General features: G+C 37.0%; 1 protein-coding gene across 8 annotated transcripts in view; it reads right to left on the bottom strand.

Annotated features, from left to right (window-relative positions):
- Positions 1–12,576, bottom strand: part of SEMA5A (semaphorin 5A) — a 314,761-nt gene that overhangs the window by 227,119 nt on the left and 75,066 nt on the right. For 7 of the 8 annotated variants that reach the window (XM_052703890.1, XM_052703888.1, XM_052703894.1 and 4 more), the window contains exon 2: positions 11,267–11,360. The exons of the other annotated variant lie outside the window; for it this stretch is intronic. The gene's annotated coding sequence lies outside the window, so the exon portion shown is untranslated. The remainder of the gene's footprint in view (positions 1–11,266; positions 11,361–12,576) is intronic. 8 annotated transcript variants of the gene reach the window in all.

Raw genomic sequence — 12,576 nt, 5'->3', positions numbered from 1 at the left:
CCCTTATACAAATGCTTTCTAAATATCTCTGACATTTTCCTGAAAGATAAAATAAAATACAGACCAAAGAATTTAAAGCAGCATGTACTTTCAGAGACCTGGTAATACTGACCCAGAATGATGCTCTACACCTCATTAAACAAAAATTAATTTTGAAAAATCTTATTTAGCCATTAAACTTGAATGCAATAAAAAGATGACAGTCCACTACACTGAAAAGTTATTACTAAGGAAAAACAAGTGACCAGAAGATTATTTTTAACATTTATTTTTAACTTATTTACTAGAAAACTCAGCCTCAGTTCAAGTCATTGCTTTTCCTTCATTTTAGGCTACATAATTATGTTTATTTCACAAAACTAAACACTTTAGAGAAGGGCAGAACATGCCTTGCTTTAAAGGGAAACACTTCAACGGCAACATTTCTTGAACGATCTTCAAACTCCTATTCTTCCCAGAAGTGACACAACTGTTAACTTACTCATCATAATAACGTGGTAAAAAGGCATCCACCCTCCCTGTAAGGGAGCCACAGAAAAAGTCAATTCTCAAGTTTCTCTACTGGGAATCAGTGATGTATACTAACCAAAACTATAACCGCAAGTAAAGCTGTGATTATTATTCTGCATTACCAGTGAACTGATACTTCATTTTATATAAAATGTCATCACATTAAAAAACCTCTTGCTTGTAATCTGGCCATGTGTCTTGCCTTCTACCATGATCTTTACCAAGATGCAAGTTTGATACAAGAGATAGTATAGTTTAGGATGCTTTGTCATCCCTCATGACGCTGTAAACCATCTTGTGTTGGGAACTAAAAAAAATGCAGGTGTAAAACCATGACTTGAGTGAACAAAAATGTTGTAATTGATGACTGGGCAGAATTGCATGCAATGGAGCAGCAGAAGACAATGGACTTAACCATGTGAAAACATTTGGCTAGAATGAGAATATATTTTCAGTCAATAGAAGAATAAGGAAGGTAAAGGTTGGACTTGGGTGAAAATTCATATGTGATCTAAAAGTTTGCGAAAAGTGGCTTTGAAAATATGGTAATAGGAGAGTATTGCAAGTTTAGCTCTTTAATCTTAGATAAACTGGGAAGAGAGCACAGATTTGAGTAGTGTTTGTTAAATAATTAAGACAGAAGATCATCACATCACATTATCATTGTAGCCATCTGGAAATGTATTTTTGTTCCTACAAACTGCAGGAAAAATGTCAATTTGTACATGGATGTAAGCAAAAACAGAAGTGAGACAGTAATAAGGCAACTTCAAATAGTTGTGGTTTTGGGGGGGGTTCTGTTCGTTGTTGGTTTTTTTTTTGTTTGTTTTTTTTTAGTTTAATATCTAACTGAAAACTATAGAATGTAAAATCTAAAAGTTAATAAATAAACATTTACTGTTTTGTAAATCACTGTACAGAAGTGCTTGATAGTACTTAAAATTATCTTCCCTAAGGACTAATGTTTCGAAAAGCATTATGTTAAATCACAAATATAAAGGACAAAACTGTACTGTTAAAACAGAACTATCAGAGGATATTCTGCACATTAACACTAGGCAAACTTCCAAAATAAAGATTGTGTTCAAGTAGTTACTACTTAGAAGTACTGCTGGAAAAGCACTGGAACGTCATGAAACAACTGCTTCAGTCAAATAATTCAGGCAAATTTATTCTTCTGCTGGGTTTGGTCCTGCATTTTTTTTGGTACAATTTCATAAAGCAATGGCTTTTAAAAATTTCAGCAAATTCATGGTGGCCATAGCTTTGACAACTGAGATTCAGTGTAAGGAAAGCACCTGCTGAATCCACTCACTACTGCACACAGGCATTTGCAAATGCATTTCAGATTCCCATCTCCTTCTAAGTCCTTCTAGCCAACTATTTCTCCCCATTAATAACCAATAGTGTCTCTCCTTACATCAACACCTTTAGAAACACTAAGGTTTATCACACTGATACAAAGGAAATGGGAAAGTCATACCTCTGATTCCACATCACTGTTAAGGAACACTTCTGTTCCCATCTCCTTATTTATATGTAGTTTTTTTTAAATCAAGACAAGCCCTCAAAACACCTATTCATCTCATCAAGTTTCTGGTTACAATTTCAGTTCTTGGATAGGTAATAGAGATAGTACCCTGAGGAGAACATTTGAGTGAAATAAACCATGTAGTGTCTCTGCAACAATTACAGAAAAAGCCTATGGTAAGCAGGCAACTATCCCGCTTTTCTTGTTTACCACTGCAAAGATAATGATTTAAGCTTTTTTCTGCTTCAGTAAAAGTTTTCCCACACATTTATGTCAATGTCTTATGCAAATTAAATAAGTTTAATGTTTATTCCAATCCTATGATTAACATAGAAGCAATGCTGTTTAAACCAAATCATCTATTTTATTTTTCCATACTATATTTCTTTAGTCAGAGGATAGTGAGGGCACAGCACAGACTGCCAGGAGGAGTAACGGATGCCCCACCCCTAGAGGTGCTTAAGGCCAGGTTGGATGGGGCCTGGACAGCTGAGCTGGTGGGTGGCAGCCCTGCCCACAGCAGACGTTGGAGTTGGATGGAGTAAAGGTCCTTTCCAACCCAAGCCATTCCATGATTCACTAATTCCCATGATACTCTTCCACACCAGATTTTGTATTTAGATCTCTGGTTCAAATGAGAACTGCAGCGGGAAAAACAAAAATCTCTTATATCACATCCAGTTGTGCTAATATTCAGAATATTTGAAGACATCACGCAAACCTCTTTTTTTAATTAGTAACATTAAATATGTGACTAACAATTCTATCTTTTGAAGATATCTATTAGAAGCATATAAACCCTCATAAAACTACCAGAAACCAAGAACAACCAATTTGAAAGGAAAATATTGGCTCCAGTTGTATTTTCCCAAACTATCGTCTATCTTTTGTTAATTTTTCACTATGTCTCCCAAGATCAGAGATATATCTTCTACCTCCCGAAAAGAATCAAGTTCATAATTTTTTTCCTAAAATAAATGAGGTGAAATTAAAAGTAATTAATTCCTATAAGATTTTGAGTGTAGAATGGTCTTTTAAGATCAACCAAAGTAAAAGATGAAAGGTAAAGTTCAAAATTAATACAATGTTTACACTGAAAATCCCACATAAAACTGTCTCATAGATGCTAGGAACATCTCTGAGCACACCTGAGCTTCCTGGCAATGCAATCTTGTTTACTTTTGCTAGGTAGGGCAAGATAGAAAAAGAAATCCTTCTAAGGAGAGAAAAAAAGTAGTTTATTTTCTTCCTCCAACACAATTTTAAAAAATTTAAGTCACATTTTGTTTAAAAGTAGTAAAAATTGATACAACAGAAATTACATACTAGCTAGTGAATGCACCTGATGAAGCTGTCAAAGAACAAATACGGATAAGTTAAATAACCTCGGGTTACCTGAGGAACATTTCCTGACATATTTGTTCCAATACACAGAAGCCACTCGGGAGTCTCCTTCAGAACACAAACCGTGCTGCTCTGTGCATTTATATCTTTGAAAATATATATATATATATAAATTACACATATACAACAGCTTTTCTGAGTATCCTTCTTCAAAAGTGTCTTTTTAAAGTTCATTTATATTTCCGAAGTTTTACCTAATTGTTAACAGTGACTCTTTTTAGTCATTTGTATTTAAGAGCTTTCAGAAAATAAGAAAAAAATCCATTCCACAAAGTTATTTCACAAAGTAACAACATTGTGAAAATCCAATTTGTCTGGTGACATCTTCCCCAATGGTTTCTCAGCAGCTGACAGTTTCCATCAGTCAAGGACCAAATTACATAAAGCGTCACTGATGTCTTCATCATATTCAAAATCACTTTAGACTTCTGTAGCTTTGGATGCATCATTTTTCATTTATCACTTTGGAATCTTATAAGCATACAGTAAGTATGCACAGACTGCATATTTTGAAAAACTCTTAGCCTCTTTCTTTTGAGGAATCTAAGATTCAAAGAGTTAAAGACTTTGTCAAAAGTCACCTTGAGCTCACAAACAGAAGCAATAGGATGCTTCCATATTTTCCATGATTTTCTAAAAATAAAAGCTTTTTCCTGCTTTCTTAGACAGTTTTGTGGCATATAAGTTTTTCCTAGCACTCACGCAGGTGCCTAAATGGGATGGTTCCCATATATCCCTATGTTTTATGATACACAGTTCACCCACAGGTTTGAGAAACTAGTTTAAAAACCTTTGAAAGCTCTGTCCCCACTGCAACAGTTCTCCAGTACACTGTCAGGCAAGGCTGGATGACCTTCAATCAGGAACACCCTTAGCTAATGTTGCTTAAGGCCACCATGATCTGCTTCCAAAAGCCATAAGGTATAACCAGGACCCCTCTTTGTTATGTTCATTAAAACAATGCACCTCCTATAACACAGACCTTCCACTTCACTCTTCCTCTCATCCTCTACTGCAGTCCAGCTTCTTTCTTCCCTGCCCTCCATACACCACAGAGGCAATGCAATATCCTGCTTCCCCTAAGCCATCCAGAGCCAAACCATTCCTGAGCTGGCTGCTGGCTAACCCAGGCTATAATACACACCATCATCATAATCTCATACAAGCTGTGCCAGGATCCCTCTCACTCCTCAGCAGCAGGGAGGATAGCACATATTTGAGTTCACTCCTGTATTTTACCCGGAGCTGCAGAGCCACCAACTAATGCACAAACAAGCCAGACCAACCACTTTTCCTCGATTTCTTAGGCATTCATCAAAGATTTGGCATGCTACATTGGATGCAAGTGGTCACTGATAAAGGTGAGTTAAAACACAAGAATAAAAGTCTCTGCATGACTGTAAGTAATGCTGAGTACTCCAGAAAAAAAAAAAAAAAGAAAGAAAAAAAAAAAAAAGAATAAATTTACTCCCCTTAGAAATCAAGACATATTGAGATTTCTGTCCCTCAACTTTATGAACCACTGCAAGCCTCAGCACCTCTCCTTTCTGATCCAGCCAAAACCTTTTTTGTTGAATATTCACAAGAGGATACTCATTAAGGAAAAAAAAAGAAAAAGAAAAAAGAAAAAGAAAATGCTCAAATATCTTTCTTGTATTTGTTTTTATTTCTTTCCTCAGAACTCCAGGGGTACTAAGTATGCTTTCTTATTTCCTTCTACTCCTTACCACTTCTACTCCTTCTGCTCTTCTGTAAGCCTGTTGCAGTTATATTTCTTCTCCCTTCTTTACCAGTTCTCTGCTTTGATGACGTTTGCACATTAGTTTACAAAAATGTAATGTTAAAGTTGCTTACAGAACAGTTCCTGCATAAAGCTCTAGGAGGAACACCAAGTCAAGGAAAATGACTGTGAAAACAAGCAAATAACTTGCAAATACCCTGTCAAAGACACAAGGAAATACAAAAGTACAATAAAATATCTCAGGAATAAAGTCCAGCTAAAACCTGCCCTTTGGTTGAAGGTGTGGTGTTAAGGAATGCTTCAGACAGAGCAGAAAAGTGACAGTTTACACAGTGATGTAATAAGATGCAAGCATCATAGGCATGCCCCCTCTTTGCTATGAGAATGGTCTATGGAATGGAATTGTTGGAACTCAAAGAGTCTAGAAAGAAAATGTCAAGGATGCAAGATATTTCCACCAAGAGCCTTGTGTAATAACGAGATGCGAAGTTTGACCTAGAAAGGGACTGAGAGGAAAATAGACTGGACACAACAGAGAAAACAAAGACACTTGCTGATATTGTGTGCATTTGGACAGGGAAAAAAATTAGAAATTTAAATCAGTGTTATGAGATGCATAACTCAAAGACAGACATGATTCGAATGCCATTCAACTTCTCAATGAATAATAAGTTACCTAGTATGGTGCACTTGTTACGCTCTACCTGAGCATGCTTCACCATTGAGAGAGGATGTGATTTGCATACTACTCCCAAAAGCATTATTTGAAAGCAAAAACTTCCCCACATCCTCTCTCTTACCAAGCCAATTCTCTCCTCAGTTACACTTCCATGAGGTAGTAACAGAATGACCTCACGAAGAGCCTGCATTGCTGAAGTGATACACACCTTGATACATTCTATTTCTTAAATTGTTAACATAAGTTGTTATCTTCTCATTTACTTGTTTAGTCACTACAGCCATATCAAGCTCAACAACTAACCAGTATGACTTGGGATAAACACATTTTCTGCATGGAAAATCCAGTATGGACTTCACAGTCCTTTTCTCTTTAAAGATACGAACCTTACACTGTAACAAATATACAATAAGATACGAAAGCATATTGAAACAGGGTTCTCACTGTGCAAAAATCTTTGCATACCTTCAGTGCTCCATAAATAACTCAAGCAGAGGTCATCTCAGCAGGTTAATCATGAGTCATATTGCCACAATATATAGTTTGTACAACTAGGCTGTGTTATCTAGTCCACTGATAAACATGGTTTTCAATTTCCAGGGCTGTCAATCTTACATGTTTTCCAGCAGTGGTTTCCAACATATTCTAGAAAAATGTAACCTGAAGGTGAGTAAAAAGTAATTTCAGCCACTTTCAATGTTGTCATGCAGAAGGACTTCCAGAGAAAATGGATTATGCAAAAAATTCTCATGTGCAGTAAAATAATGTAACAGAAATCACAAACAAAAAGAAAGAAAAAAAACACTGAATCTGTATCAGCAGAGATGCAATGGTCAAATGGTCTCAAACGCTCTCAAAACAGTGCCCTTTTCTACAAATTGTCTTGATATTTTCAACAACCAAGATAAAGGAAAGCAACCCATGAGGCTTCAGGCAATTGAAAGATTTATGGCATACTTAAAAGTCACATCTCAATTGCAAAAAGAAGTGTGACTGGTGGAGGTACAGTTATGCCAGCACAGAAAAGACAGCCCTTACTGTTCATTAGATTTTTGTTAAGGATGAAAATTAAACAGACAGATTAAAATTACACATCAAAGACTATTTCATTTCACATCAGGTATTAGAAACAACTCCTAGCCACCATTAATTCTGGAGACTTGACAGCAGATTTTAGTGGGAAGAGGCTCATTCTCTGTGGCAAGAAGCAAAGAGTCTTTCCATTGGACACAATGACCTCATTCATCCCTGTCTGATCCTCCTTCACCTACTATGCAGAGAGTACGGCCCAATTCATCAGCAACAAAGCTGTTCACAGCTCAGCGGTCTGTAATTATGTTACATATCAGGCACAGAGCTTCTGAAAGAGAATGAAGCTCCTTCATTCCATCCAGAAATTTCTGTTGTTGTTTTAAAGCAATTCACATTACTTGTAACATAAGAAACATCCAACAACTACAACCACAAACAAGCCTTTCATTTTTATGCTTCATTTGTTGCAATGCGTCAAGCATGGTCACAAAGGGAAACCTCCCATTACCACACACATAGCACCACAAGGAAGATACAAGAAGAGGTAGAAGAGACATGAGGAAAGACTTCCCCTTACTTGGATGAGCTCAAAGAATTAGATGATTTGGGAAACATGCGAGTTAAGTAATACTTCTAATTGGTGATGGACTACATTATATTCCTCTTTCTTTTTTGGTCTTATACTCTGATTCTCATCCATTTGCTCAAAATCACACCCTTGGTATCCTCTTTTCCTGCGCATTACTTCATTTTTATTTCAAGTATCCTTGGAAAATTTCCTGGAGGAAGTACAGATACTGCTGTAACAAATTTCTCTTTACTACTGGCATGGATCCATTCACCTCAAGTCCAAACCACTGACTGAAAAGGAGAGACATTGATTCTTTCATTCCCAGCAGCTGCTTCCTTCTAAGATCCTAAAATCCAGTTTTGTTAATTTTTAATAACTTTCTTCAGTACTTTCTCATACTTATCTCTCATCATTTAATACCTTCAATTAAATCTTATTATCCAGTAAACTTCTCCCTTGACCTTCTCTCTTTACCAGATGCATCAGTTTTGGCCGTTTCAGCTGCTACCATTTTGCAACTCTACCACTTTTACCTTTGCCCCATTGACTGTCATAATAGAACTCCAACATTTTGTCTCTCATATTAATTTGTGTTCACAGAAGTATCTCTGAGTTTAGCACTCTCTTCTCACTCTTTATACCCTCTCTAATCTTTTCCATTTTATCTTACTCATCTCTTCCCTCAAATTCCACCACCTCAACCCACTAGGTTGAGGCAAGTTCCACTAGTGCTTATATACCAGTATGAGGGTTTTTTTTTTCTATTAACTCTCTTTTTGACAGGCAGTACTGATTGTATAGGGAATGCAGTTAGAAAAGTGAGATTTTTGATGAGGCACTGAACCCTCAATGAAACATCTTGAACATATTAAACTAATCGAATGATAATTTATCAAGTGCCAACATAAGCATTCATTTTATAGTGAGGAAAAGTCCCTGCGTTCAGCTTAAGACCTCAAATTACATAACAGCTCAGTATTTTTAAAAGCAGTTCTACCAAGAGTTCTATTCTGGGACTGCACCCTGTAACCTTACTATTTACGAAAGAGTGCATCAGAATTGTCACAGTAGACCAGACTGGATGTTTTGCCCACAAGGAATTATCATACTCATTCAGACTAAATATCCAGTCTGACCCACTGGCTTGCCTCCGGAAGCAGCCAAGAGCAGCAGTGAAAAACAGAGCAATTATGCAGAAATATGCTCCTCTGCCCCCAAAACACGTACTGCACAGCTTTTTACAATTTTCAGATGATTAACTACCCAGCCTAGAGCTAGCACCTTTGCATGCATTTTTTTTTCCTCCTTTTTTCAACTTTGTTCAGCAGCTCATTATACACATGCAGTATGTACACCTTCCTGTTGCAAGGAAACCCAGAAATAACCTACACACTGTGATTGCAAAGAAAAATTTCTTCCCTTGCACTGAAAGGACTCCTTGCCTTTTTCAGCTGATAACTCTTCTGATACAAAAATAAGGCACAAGGAGTCTTCATTTCCCACCCACACACCTTACAGCTTTTAAAATTTTATAGATATGTACCATTATTACCATCTGGCCAAAACCTCACTTTCCACTGGAAGGCTCTCACCTAGTCTCCCAGTCGTTCTTGCACTGAAGCTGTTCCATGCCTCTGTCACCTCTCTTCATTCTTTATGTCCTTTTTTTCTGAATCCTTTCCTATTTTACTCCCCTCTTACTGAGATGTGAAACTAAAATGGTGCACTGTATTTCAGAGCTAAACACACCATATATTTAGAATAGCCTGATGATATTTTGATCACTAGCCTTTCAGAGCTACTTCTGACAACTTACGTTTTCTTTGTGACTGATGATTCTTTCATTAAAATACTGTTTCTAATCACAAGATCTCATGTGCAAAGGTCAGCACAAAACATTTTACCATAATTAAGTCTCCCATTTTAATGACCACTCAATTCTACAAGTTTCTTTTGTAGTTTTTTATTCCACTCACTTATTACCTTTTTTGTCTTGAATAAGGTAACATCTGAAACAAATGTCGTCATCATCCTTCAACTTCTGTTGAAGCCACTTAGGAATGTAACAATCCTCCCAGGCACCCTCAGAGATTTCTGTGGAAATTCACTGGTGTCACCAAGTACTGTGAGAAATAACCATGTTTTGTCCTGTGTCTTGATTCCAATCATTAAACCAATTATTTACAAAGTTGTCAGCCCTACCCTCTAACCTGTGCCTGTCTAATTGCTTCAAAGATTTATAGTAAGGACTTTGAATGACTTTTCAAAACAACAATACATCACAATCTTTTTCACCTGCATTCTTGTTAAGTCCTCCAGAAGACCACAGCATTTTAGTAAGGCTTCAAATAATGAAAACAATGGTTGAAAAGGATTTTTGGGAGTCATCCAGTTCAACGTACTACTAAAAGTCACAGTAGTTCATATAAGCTATGGCTTTGTCCAGCTGATACTTGAAAACCTCCATGAGGAGCGACCCAAAACCTATCCCATGTAGCTCATAAGGAAATGGATTTTCCCAAAACGTCCAGTGTTCTAATCTGTAACCTAAGCATGCTAACTCTCCCCTCCCACTGCTACATAGTTTGCTACTACTAAGAACATTAGTTCTATCATCTTTGTGGGCACCCTTTCAAGTAACTGAAGGCTAATATCAGCCTGTCTCTTCATCACGCTGCTGTTCACAGAAATCAATGCTTTTGATGTATCATTATCATGTTTATCCAGAGTCCTTCCTAACACATCCATTAAACCATTACCTGAGGCAATCTACTCAGTTTAAACAAAAGACTCACCAGTTTAGAGGTTCCTAGATTCCAAATGAATGCTTTCTAAAATGTGACATCAAATCAGGCATCTTCACATCCTCAGCTGCTGAGATGCTTTAAAGCTAGAGGCTGCACATCACACTCTAGCTGGTCTATTTCATTTTTCAGTTCCTTAAAAACTTGGCGAGTTATACGAGAACACACAATTGTTTCCACTTCTCCTACAAATGTTTTCAGTTGATTGCAGCAGCCTCAACTGAAACCATCCCGTAACAAGAGTTCCAAAACAGGAACTATCCCACACAGCTCAATGGAGAGCACATGCATATACACAATAATTATGTAGTTTTCTGACATGGCTTTTTACTGTACCACTCATTTCCTGCTGTCTCTATGTGTAGGACCCACAAACTCTTAACTGGTTTCCTTCTACTGAATTACTTTGGAAAAAAAAAGCACTTATTAATTCAATGTTTACCTTTACAAGGCAGTTTTTGTTTTGTTTCCTGTTCTTTTCGTTCTTTTTTCCTTTTTTTCCTCCTATTTTCCTCCTTTGAACACAGCCTTACCTTTAATAAAGATGTTCTCTTGCTTTTAATTGTCTCTTTTACCTTGTCATTTAGCTGTACAGGCTCCTTTTTCCTACGTCTTTTTTAAGCCAATGGTAAACATTTGTGTGTAGCCTCCAAAATAGCATCTTGAAATACTGTCTCTGCCACCTACAAATGTTTTAGTCTTACAGTTACTCTTTCATTTTTTTCTTTAAATAAACATTCTTATTTTCAGCTTCTCTTTTCAAAGATGAGCATAATTAAACGGAGGAAGAGAATGAAGGAGAACTGCAGGTTCTGTTTGTCTTGAATTCCTCCCATTTCTATTTTTCCTACTTCTTTCCCTTAGTTTAGATATAGAGAAAGTCTACCTTTTCTACAAAGCTGTCTCTCAGTTTTTTTCCAGATAGCATCTTACAATCTAATCTCTCCATGATATCAGCATCTACTCACTGAACCAAATGCAGTCTCTCACCTACCTTTCAGTCACCATCCCTCTTCAGTCATCTACCGTCTCTATTTTGTGTTTGTGCAGCACCTAGCAGAGGAGTCCTGGGTCTACTTCAGAGACTCCTAGGAAATGATTTAAAAAAAAGAAAAGAAATATTAAGTATTGAAGAGACAGCTCATCAGCAATTCTCAGGCATTTAAAGCAGTAATAAAACACCTGCCTTTCAAGACAAAAGTTAGAAATGAAGCACTGAACTGCAGTGGTGAACCAAACAATGAGTCAGGAAAAAAAGTATTATTAAGTAATCGGCAGCTTAGCTAACTATAAGAATCAGAAAAGAAGAATACTTGTCAAAGAATTAACCAAATCCCTGAGATTTTGTAAACAAAAATAAAATAAAATAAAATAATTTGTTTAGTAGTATTTTAAGAAGAACAAAAAGTTTACTTTTTGTGTGCATGAGAGTGCTGAAGTGGGAGGAATGTTGCATTGCCTCCTACGCTACTGACCTTAAGCTGGCCAGGACCAAATAACTGCACTTATACACCAATATGATGGACAGCAAAATGGCATTTATTACATGCGAACTCTAGCTTATATACCCTATGTGCTTCGTCTACGCCCCTAAAGCATGTGCCACACATCAATCATAGAGCCGGGGAGGTCCTGCCGCATCACATCTCGAGGGGGGGTTCGCAGTCGCCTACTGCAGAGGAAATAAATCCTGTTGTAAAAATCATCCTTGGTGTTTTAAGTACTGATAAACAAGCCTCAAATGCAGGCTGAAATCTGGGCCTAAGTGAAATTCATGACAAAATCTAGGTGGACAAAACTTCACCATTTTTTCACCTTTCCATAAACTAGAAGGTTCACAAGAAAAACATGGTTATTGTTTCATATCTCAAAACAGTGCAAAATACACAGGACAGAAGTGATCACAATGCATCTCTCTCTGTTAACTCACCATAAACACAAAGATAATACACTCTCAACAACTCAACAAAAAGGTACTTCAGAAGTAAGAAACAGTAACAGGCCACCTAATTCAAGCGTTCATTTCTTTGCTTGAATGTGTACAGAACAAATACACCAGCAGAAGTTCACCCTTGAACCTAATCAAAGAACCAAGGCAAGAAGGAATCATTGTTCTGCTGTTTACTCACTTATATAGAAACTAGACTTGATGATTGAAGGTGCTTGCAATTCTTTTTCCCCTTACTTTTTTTAGCCTATCAAAGCCTCCAAGAAGTTTGCTGAATGCATGGGCAATACAGCCTAAAAAGCATTATATAACGAGGAAATACCACATGTGCAGGATGATCTGGATTCATGGTTACA

This window comes from Tympanuchus pallidicinctus, unplaced genomic scaffold (assembly GCF_026119805.1).
Source record: "Tympanuchus pallidicinctus isolate F22 unplaced genomic scaffold, pur_lepc_1.0 scaffold5, whole genome shotgun sequence".
Classification (NCBI taxonomy): Eukaryota; Metazoa; Chordata; class Aves; order Galliformes; family Phasianidae; genus Tympanuchus; species Tympanuchus pallidicinctus.
Note: the sequence above shows the minus strand (reverse complement) of the source record. Positions and strands in the feature narration are given on the sequence as shown.